We start from the raw sequence: 10,777 nt of genomic DNA, 5'->3' as shown, positions 1-10,777 counted from the left end.
TTTAGGCAAGTTCAGTAGTCCTCTCTCTGAGTGTTTTCTGTGTACAGTTTATGCAACAATCCAGGCAAGAGCAGTTTCTTCCCCAAATGGCTATCAAACTCCATAAGGATCCTCTTTGATGCCCATCTTGTTCCTGAAGTAGATATGTGCTGCCAAGAGTAGAGTGTCTCACTGTCATGAAAAACCCTAAGGTGTTAAAACATTAAATAGCCTATTTTGTAGTCTAGAGAGACATGAATAATGCCTATCTAACTGAAATATATATATCTATGTAGCTAGAAAATCTAACTAACATGACTACAAACTTGACTATTATTAATGATTATCCATTAATAACCTATATACATTATATTTTTAAATGAACTACACAATCACAATACCTTAATCAAGATCAAAAATGCATACACATATAACAAAATTGACCTAAAATCTCTATCCGTAAAGCAAAATCTATACTAATGCAAATATTCATATCTATATCACATCCCACTTTAAATGTAAAAGAACGTTTATAAGCCATATTTGGGAATGTGGGTGCAGGTTTTTCTCTCCAAAATGCTTCCTGCTGAATGGTGGCATCATTATTGATTTGTCTCAGTTGGCAGTTGAGCGAAGCAATTTTTTAAAGGTGTTCACAGCAACCTTTAAGTAGGGCGTGGTCCATCCTACCATATTAGGATAGAGGCATCCACAGACTATCACCCTCTGTGAAAACAAAATAGAAACTCCTTTCCAAAGCATCATGTCCTTAGATCCAAATTTCAAAGTCAAGGCATTTTCAAAATATCTATGTTGGATTATTTCAGCAGCTTTTATAAAGAAACATCTTTTAGCAGCTATTGCTACTGCCTCAAAATTCAAATGATTCAAAAAGAGCATAATAGCATACAATATCAAAATTCGCTGTGAATTTTCCATCTTTGTGCGCTTCAATTTAACCTCTATTTTGTTTATTTTTCCTTTTTATTTTTTGCCTTTTGAGACAGGTTCTCTGTATCTTTGACCTGGAATAACTCTGTATACCTGTCTGTCCTTGAAGTCTCAGAGATCTGCCTCTCTCTGCCTTTCAGGCATTGGGATTAAAGGTGTATGCTACTACACATTGAACTCACAAAGATCTGTTTGTCTCTGCCTTCAAGGCACTGGGATTAAAGGCGTGTGGTACCTCACCTTGAAGGTACAGAGGTCAATCTCCCTCTGCCTCCCATGTGTTGGGTTTACAGGTGTCTACTAGCCACCCCCAACAACTCTCTTCCTTTTTTTAACTTTAAGAACTTCAAATTTTAGCCTGCACATATTTTTAACACACTGTAAATCATTTAAAATTTTTCTTTGTCTTTGAATCTCTCTTTACTCTATTTCTCTCTCTGTTTTTCTGACCACATGAGTCTTTCATTTACCAAGCAATCTCAGTAGGACTAAAGCCGTGGCTTTGCTGGGCAGATGTAGCCCATTCCTTAGCTTTCTGCCATTCCAACCTTGTGGCTGAGGTACCGAACAGAGCCGCATTCAGTGCCACAAGTCTACAGTGTTTCAAGGTCCTTGCCGTCAAAGAGCCTGCAACAGACAACCCTCAAGCCCTCTTTCTGTAGCTGGCCCTCCTTCCTCAAACAGTCAGAGTTTGCCCAGGCAGGATGGCCCAGAAAGCCGGCATTTTAAAACAACACAGTTTTAAATTTTCCTGCTACTGCTGAAAACATACAAGCATTCAGTTGGCTTTTATCAACATCATTTAAATGTTTTGTGGCAGGACCTCTTAAGGGCTGCAGGGTTTTGCAGCTGAAGCTGAGTCAGCAAGCCTCTTTTAGATGAGAGCCCTTGCTTTCTTCTAGCAAGCAGAGCAGACCGAGAAATCGCTGCTACCAAGAAAACATGCTTTACTCTTTCCCAAGCTTTCTCAGGCTTTCAGGGGACTCAGTTGTCCACAAGGCTGCAAGACATTCTGTAGTTATTTGAGCAGCGAGGCTGTGTCCCCAGCACCACGGCCGCATGAAGGTTATGCCTGAAATAAATACACAAAAACTGTATTCTTTTAAACAGTGCTGGCCCATTAGATTCAGCATTCTAATCCATTTCTAATAATCAGTGTAGTATAACGAGGTGCACATACCAGGAAAAATTCAGCATGTCTGACATGGTGGCTGGCTGCATCGACAACTGCCTCAGAGAGCAGAGCTATGGCATCTGCCACGGAGAGGGGAGCATGGCTTCTCTGAGCTCACTACCTCTTCCTCCTGGCATTCTATTTTGTTTACTTCACCTACCTATGTTCTAACCTATCAGCTGAAGCGGATTCTTTCTTTAATTAATCAATAAACTTCTTCTGTCACTTTATCCTTTCAACAGCTTGCCCATATAAATCTCCCATGTGTCTTCTGTTGTATAATCTTTCATTTGTAAAGAACTTGCACTCTCAGGGGAGGATTTTTCTGACATCTCTGTGGATGGAGATCATATGAGGAAGATCAGATGAGCAACCATGACAACTCTAATGCTGTAGAGTTAGGTGGACCAGAGATTGATGGCTGACATTCCTGTGCTATGCATCAGATGCCCCTGAACTCTGGCCCTGTTGACAGACAGGCAGATATCACGTTGGTCACACATACTTAACTCATTCGGGTTCGCAGATACTGTAAATGGAGTTTTAATTCTTCTCCTAAACTAATAAAAAAACCAAGATTAGGAGAAGAGAAGAGCTTGAAGTAAGGCCTCAAAATGGGTCATTTTGCAAAGGAAAGGTTACCTGCCTCCATGTATGCTGTCTCCCTTTCTTAGTCAAATCCATCCTCCCAGTGTCTAGCTAACAGCTAGCCATAGGATTGAACCCAACTGCTTTGATTTCTGAAATAAGTGCTGTCCCCTTAAGGTCTCATAACAGCACAGGAAGGTTTGTAAGACTGTCCCAGCAACAATTTAAAGCAATTCTAGGACACCAAAGATGCAGCAAATTTGGTTAATTGGTAATATAGATCGTTCCGATGGGAAAAAATAATGTAGCATTAAAAAAAACAGATTGGTGTACTCACGATGAATATGTGATATGGCACACACAGGCTTCTGGTTTTGAATACTTCATGCTCGGTGGGTTTTGGAGATTGTTGTGACCCTGAACCTAGTTGGAGGCTTTGGGGCCTTGAAAGGACAAGACTTAATATTTCAGGACATCCTTGTACTTGGTGCCCACTGTTTACTGATTTCCTCACAGAGAATGAGCAGCCATCTACTCCTGCTGCCATGCCTTCCCCACATGAACAGAGAGAAGACCCTAAACACACAGGTCGCTTGTATCACATGTGAAGGCATAAGTCACAAACAAACTCCCACAGCAGTTTAGAATTGTGATTAATAGAATGATTAGTTCTTGAAAGGGGAAAAACTTAGAGATCACAATCCCTTACAAAAGCCCTCTGCAGGATCAGAAAAGGAGCCTAGTAGCCGGAAGGGAAGCTCAAGCAAGAGATCAAGCTGAAGGTAGAAGTTGCTTTTTAAAAGAGAGAGAGACCACAACTCAATGGGTTGGTATCTCAGTGGCTATTCAGGAAACATCACAGAGAAAGGATCTGCTTCATGCATGAGAGTCACCGATGATTTCCCTTTAAGAAAAAAACCCATCAAAACTCCCAATAACATCATCAGCATTCAACAACATGTCTATGATTTCTTTGCCTTGCGTTTGATTGTGCAGTAAATGATGCTGATAGTTAATCTGTGCAATTAATGCAAATTTCCTTGTAACTGACTAGACAGAATTGACAGGTTATCTTAAACACAGCAGGGAGTCACTCTACGATGGAACTGGTTCATCATCACCTGTGTGACAGTGACATATTTAAGATCTTTCCTTTGTTTATAAATCTCATTATGTTCAACATGATATGTTGTCATACAGATTTCTTAGGGTTTTGTCCCACTGGTGGTTTCCTTGGTATGCATACATAATTATTGCAAGATCCAATCAGTTTTGCCATGCACTCTCAGCTCCATGTCATTGTGTTCCCCTTATGTTCCAGTCCAGGCATTTTAGACCTCTTGTAACTGTTGTAAGAGTATCTCATGTTCCACCTAAATGATTTAGGGTTTTATTTAGGCTGGGTTTTATCTTCCATCACTGAGTTCATTGACTTTCCTTGGGCTTAATTCCTGGGACACTGAGCCTAGCTCCTGGGGGATTCCTCCAATTATTTCTCCTTTCTTAGATAGTTTACACTCTCACTATTACTGTGAGAGTGTTCCTGTAGCAAATACTCTTTTCAAGATGAGAAGAATCTTCAATATTACAATCCATTTGTTATTGTGATTTAAATACATACACACACACACACACACACACAAGTTAATGCACATACACTGATGATATCTCAATTTATGGGGCCATTCTGGGGATGTCAAGATCGATATCTCTCGAGTGGTTCTCAGAAGGCCATAGGGTGACCCTCTCTAGGTACTTAAGCAGGGAGGAGAAGTTTACCGCACTGTGACATGTCCCTAGGAACTATGTGTGCCTTGTCCCATAGTCAGACTGATGACTGACTATCTTGAAAACCACCATGGAACTTTTGTTTGGCAAATGATGGAGATCAAGTCAGGGTCAAAATCAGAAAACTAGATGGAGCTTCCAAGCTCCAGTGGAAGAGCAGATGGATGGAGAAAAAGAGCAAGGATGTCAGGAATATAAGGGCTTGGTCCACACTATGAGACACTGTGCCTGAACTAACGGGATTTCAACTAATTCAGTGACCTGGGAATGAAAGAACATGGGATCAAACTGGAAGCTCTGAATGTGGCTGACAATTGGGGCAGACGGAGAAGCCAAAGATAATGGCACTTGCAATTGTCCGCATATCATACACTGGCTTTTTGTGATCATATTTTTTGTGGATGCATACCTTGCTAAATCTGGATTGATGAAGGGTGGGCTTGGACTTCCCACAGCTCAAAGTACCCTGCCCTCTATTTGGACTGGTGTTTGAGTGGAGAGGTTTATTTGCAGAGCAAGAATAATGTGGGAGGAGGAAGAGAAGTGGAAAGTTTGATAATTATTATTATGAAGTAATGGAAAAATCAATAGAAAATAACCAATGAGGACATTGGAGCTAGGAAAAAAAACATTCATGTGAGTTGTTGACTCAGACCAAAAATTATTTTACAGAAAAAAAAAAACACATAAAGGGGTTGAGTTACTTGGAAAATATGACTCAAGTAATTGGGAAGAAGATTGGGGTTTTTATTTTGGATCTTCATGGGGCTGTATGAGCAGCATTTTAGGACCTGTATGCTGGATATTTCTGGGGGTTTGTAGGGAAGAAACCTGGCTAGGAGGAGTTTTATGACATAAGTAGAGCCTTGATGATGTCACAAAGCTTTGGTTGGGGGTGGCAACTCTGTTCCACATGAAGCACTAGTCTTCTGTGAAGGTGGGCTTACTATCTTCACGGTGGCTGAGGAGGTCAGTTCAGCTCTTGGGCTCCACAACTGTTCAACCGAATTTCCAGAAGTTGGAATCTAGAGAGCCAAGATATTTTCTTTTGGTAAATATGTTTAGGAAGCAACTAGGACCTCTGTAGTCAAAGAAAGGTTTCTTTCAAAACTGCTCTGGGTCCAAAATTTATGTCGTTAACAGCTCCTATATTTGATAGCTGGGGGACGGTTAATGTCAGGTATTCTCCCCACTCTACCTTTGCTAAAAATGTCCAATTCCTCAGTCCATTTAAATGGCAAATATCCTCTTTGTCCATATGTGTTTTAAAAGATAATTATTTCTAATAGGTGCTGTTGCACAGATTAATGTTTCTTTCTTTTGGCAGTTTGACTCACAGTACTCACTTCTCTAATGAAGATACAGAATATCTTTATGTAATCAACCTGGATCTGGATCAGGAGACACAATAGAGAGAGCCAGTGGACTGGAGTGCCATGACCTTGGGCAGGTGGTTATAGATCAGCCAACTAACCAGTAGCTTGAGTGGTAAGGAGAGGAGTGGCTGTTCTTTGAATTCTTTGCCATCTGTTCAGATATTTCTTTCTCACTTTAGGTATAGGCATAGCTTCCTCTCTCATTGATATAGTAAGTCAGGAAGTAGGTTTCTCAGTAGAGTTCAATTGCATTTTGCAGCAGGAATATGTCTATGATACACATATACTGAGCTGTAGACAAGAGTTTGATAATTTTCCTAATCATTTCTTAAGAACATATTCCATTTAGGTATGAAAATCTATTCAGCCCTGCCTTTTTCACCTGCTCCAAAGTTATTCCTAAAAAGAGCCTTGACCTCACATCCTCACCTTCTTATCCTTGCAGGCACTTATGGTGGAGGAAACCACTTTGTGTCTGATTTAAACTGAAGAGTTCTTCCTATGCAGAGATTGGCAGCTATGAAGCCCAAGCACAGAAAAAGAGCCAAGAGACAGTGGAACAGAAGTGCTGTGGCCTATCTCAGAAAGTCTCCCGCCATGATGAAGATGCCTCTTAGTATGAGTTGCATGCCACATCTCCAGAAGAAGAATGGGCCATCGCTCCAGAAGCAAAAACTTAGTAAGCCTTTTGAGGCCCTGGAGAGTATTGTTGGCCGCAGAATTTCTCATGGCTGGAAGGAAGCCAATGAACCAGTCACCCATTGGAAAGCCATCATTCTAGATCAACTGCCAACGTATCCCTCTCTCTATTTGTTGAAATATGATGGGATTGATTGTGTCTATGGCTTGGAGCTTCATAGTGATGAAAGGATTTTAAACCTGAAGATCCTGCCTAATAATGTGCCATTTCCTCAGGTGACAGACACTCATCTCTCAAACACCATAGTTGGCAGAGCAGTGAAACATACATTCATGGGCACAAATGGCTCTAAGAATGACTGGAACGGGATGGTCCTAGAAGAGGTGCCAATCATGAAGACCTGGTTTTATATTACCTACAAGAAAGATCCGGTCTTGTACATTTACCACCTCCTGGATGACTACCTGGAAGGCAACCTCCACATCATGCCAGGCTCTAAGGAAGAGTGGAGTGGCGTGGTCCCAGATGAGGTGCAGACCATAACGACCTGTTTCTACATTGTCAACGAGAATGATCCGGTCCTGTACCTTTACCACCATCATGATGATTCCATTGAAGGCAACCTCCACATCACGCCTGAATGTCCTCCAGTAGAGGTGACTTTGGAATTAGGCAGGGATTCCTTGGAGGGCAAAAGAGTGCAGTACAACAAAAAAGATGGAACCCAAGAGATAGGTAAAATTATTTGCCAAGTTCCCAACAAACCTTCTGTGTATTTCATCAAGTTTGATAATGACTTCCATATCTATGTCTATGATTTGGTGAAGATCTGTTAAAGTGAAATTCTCAAATTTTGAGGGGCAGACATAATTCTCTCTTTGGGAATGTGTTTTTTCAGAGATACCTCAGGTCTTCTATGAATCCTGGTATCTTTTCCAATGGATTATTCTTTCTCAAGAATAAAAATATGTTAACATGTTGTGTTATTTGGTCAATGATGGATTGTGTTTGGTGGATGGGGCATCACAGAAATACATGCCTCAAAACAAAGCAGGATTCATGGTCTTTTCCCTTTGGAGAGTAAAGGACTGGGGATGCGTGGTGTGATAAAGGACAAGATGGCTGTCAAGGAAGCAGTGGAGAGGGGACAAAAAGTTGTATGATCTCAGGGCGGTATGAAGCTTGAGGGAAAACCATGTCAAATGGAAAGATGTGACCGATATCAGCGTGAGGTATTGGGACTTACTTAAGGGGATAAAGAGTAGATTAATCAGGAAGGGACACAAATCTATACTCAAAATCAGAGAAAATTAGTTTTCATTTGATGAATGGTTTAATTCGTACTAGCTGTAAGTCAAAGGATGTTTGATCTCCACTAGAGCATGTTGCTTAGTGAAAAGTGTCTCTGCTCAGTGGCTCTTCTCCAGTAAGTTGGACATCAAGCTACCTACTTAGTTTTGCCAGAATTCTGTCTGCCACCTACTTTGTCATGCCTGGATTCGTTATGCCTTGAACTCTCATAGGTCTTATCCATGCCATCCAACCCTTGTCAGTTCATTTAAATAATTGCCCTGCCATATCTGGAAAACAGTGTTCCCTTTCATTGATCATGTTCTGTAGTACTTGGGCTATAAAACTCATGAACACACTCACCCACACACAGGATAAACATGTACATATGATGCCCACTAGTGTGTGACATGCACACATATGATGAATGCACCGAACTCCATAATATCAGTAAAGTAGGGAATCCATGATGCTAGGTGGAGTCTGGCAAAGACCCCACACACCCATCAAACCGCCAAATACCAGTATGGTACTGATGTCTGACTCCCATCCTGTAAGGAACCTGCCATCCTGTAACTGGGCTATTTTTGGTTCCTTCGTCTTCACAAACTTGGTTAAAATGTTAGAGTTGTAAAACTGGGAGTTAGGGTCCAGCATGTAGATCAGCTGTCCCAGGTCAGGTGATTTGGCTACAATTTGGGTGAGAAATTGTACCAGGGAATTCTGGTACACCCTCTCCTCTTCTTCTCCCTGTCCTCATCATCACTCTTGTGGGTGGGCCTGGAGCACAAAGAAGGTAAAATGGAATAAGCCTCCTCCTTAGTGGAAAACCTTGTCAATCCTTAATTTGACCTGACTCTCTGAGGGAATGCAGCACATTTTTTCCTACTAGGTCTCCTCATTCATTGGTTCACTCATTTTTCCAATGAATGATTGAATTCATCCATTCTTCCTTGTCTCTCTCTCTTCTTTCTTCCCTTCTTCCATTTCCCCCTTGATTGTAGAAATTTGAGCAGCAGGGCTGCATCCCCATGGGGCCGCCTTGTAAGGTTATGCTCTGAAATAACAACACAAAACTATTCATTTCAACACTGCCTGCCCCATTATTTTCAGCCTCTTAACCCATGTCTAATAATGTATGTTGCAGCACGAGGTGCGCTTAGAAGGAAAGATTTAGCATGTCTGACCTGGTGGCTGGCTGTATCGCCATCTGCCTCAGAGTGCAGAGCTACCATTTCTGCCCATGGGAGAGGTGCATGGCATCTCTAAGCTCAATTCCTATTCCTCCCAGCATTCTCTTATGTTTATTCCACCCACCTATGTTCTAACCTTTCAGGCGAAACAGTTTCTTTATTTAATTAACCAATGACCTATACTCCATCATTACTCCTATTTCTGTTTAAACAAGAACGGAATCTTTAACTTTAACATAGCAAAATTACATATAACATAACAGTTATCAAGCAAGAATTACAGTTACAATATTTATATCTATTTTATATTTTTTCATAACAATGGTAAACTATAACTATCTATCTATTCTTCAACTCCATCAGAGACTCCAGAATAATACAGTATTACCTAAGCAAACAAACAGTAAGCCATTTTCAAACTCTAGAAATGACAGAGACATCTCGCTGCCTGGACAGTCACCCAAAGTTCCTCTGTACCGTTGGTGTTTCCATCCTCAGCCTACAGGCCCATAGTTTCCAGCAGACATTTCCATGAAGCAGGAAATTTCAAAGGCAGTCACTATCTGCTCGTCTTGAAGAATGTTTTGCTGACCCTTTCCTGAATCAGGAACACGAAAAGATCATCTCACCTTTAGGCAAGTTCAGTAGTCCTAACTCTGAGTGTTTTCTGTGTACAGTTTATGCAACAATCCAGGCAAGAGGAGTTTCTTCCCCAGATGGCTATCAAGCTCCATAAGGATCCTCTTTGATGCCCATCTTCTTCCTGAAGTAGATATGTGCTGCCAAGAGTAGAGTGTCTCACTGTCATGAAAAACCCTAAGGTACTAAAACATTAAATAGCCTATTTTGTAGTCGAGAGAGGTATGAATAATGCCTATCTAACTGAAATATATATATATCTATGTAGCTAGAAAATCTAACTAACATGACTACAAACTTGACTATTATTAATGATTATCCATTAATAACCTATATACATTATATTTCTAATGAACTACACAGTCACAATACCTTAATTTAGATCAAAAATGCATATACATATAACAAAATTGACCTAAAATCTCTATCAGTAAAGCAAAATCTATACTAATGCAAATATTCATATCTATATCACATCCCACTTTAAATGTAAAAGAACATTTATAAGCCATATTTGGGAACGTGGGTGCAGTTTTTTTCTCTCCAAAATGCTTCCTGCTGAATGGTGGCATCATTATTGATTTATCTCAGTTGGCAGTTGAGCGAAGCAATTTTTTAAAGGTGTTCATAGCAATCTTTAAGTAGGGAGTGGTCCATCCTACCATATTAGGATATAGGCATCCACAGACTATCACCCTCTGTGAAAACAAAATAGAAACTCCTTTCCAAAGCATCATGTCCTTAGATCCAAATTTCAAAGTCAAGGCATTTTCAAAATATCTATGTTGGATTATTTCAGCAGCTTTTATACAGAAACATCTTGTAGCAGCTATTGCTACTGCCTCAAAATTCAAATGATTCAAAAAGAGCATAATAGCATACAATATCAAAATTCGCTGTGAATTTTCCATCTTTGTGCGCTTCAATTTAACCTCTTTTTGTTTACTTTTCCTTTTTATTTTTTGCCTTTTGAGACAGGTTCTCTGTATCTTTGACCTGGAATAATTCTGTATACCTGTCTGTCCTTGAAGTCTCAGAGATCTGCCTCTCTCTGCCTTTCAGGCATTGAGATTAAAGATGTATGCTACTACACATTGAACTCACAAAGATCTGTTTGTCTCTGCCTTCAAGGCACTGGGATTAAAGGCGTGTGCTACCT

This window comes from Microtus pennsylvanicus, chromosome Y, assembly GCF_037038515.1.
Source record: "Microtus pennsylvanicus isolate mMicPen1 chromosome Y, mMicPen1.hap1, whole genome shotgun sequence".
Classification (NCBI taxonomy): domain Eukaryota; kingdom Metazoa; phylum Chordata; class Mammalia; order Rodentia; family Cricetidae; genus Microtus; species Microtus pennsylvanicus.
The sequence above is the reverse complement of the archived record's forward strand: the minus strand, read 5'-3'. Positions refer to the sequence as shown.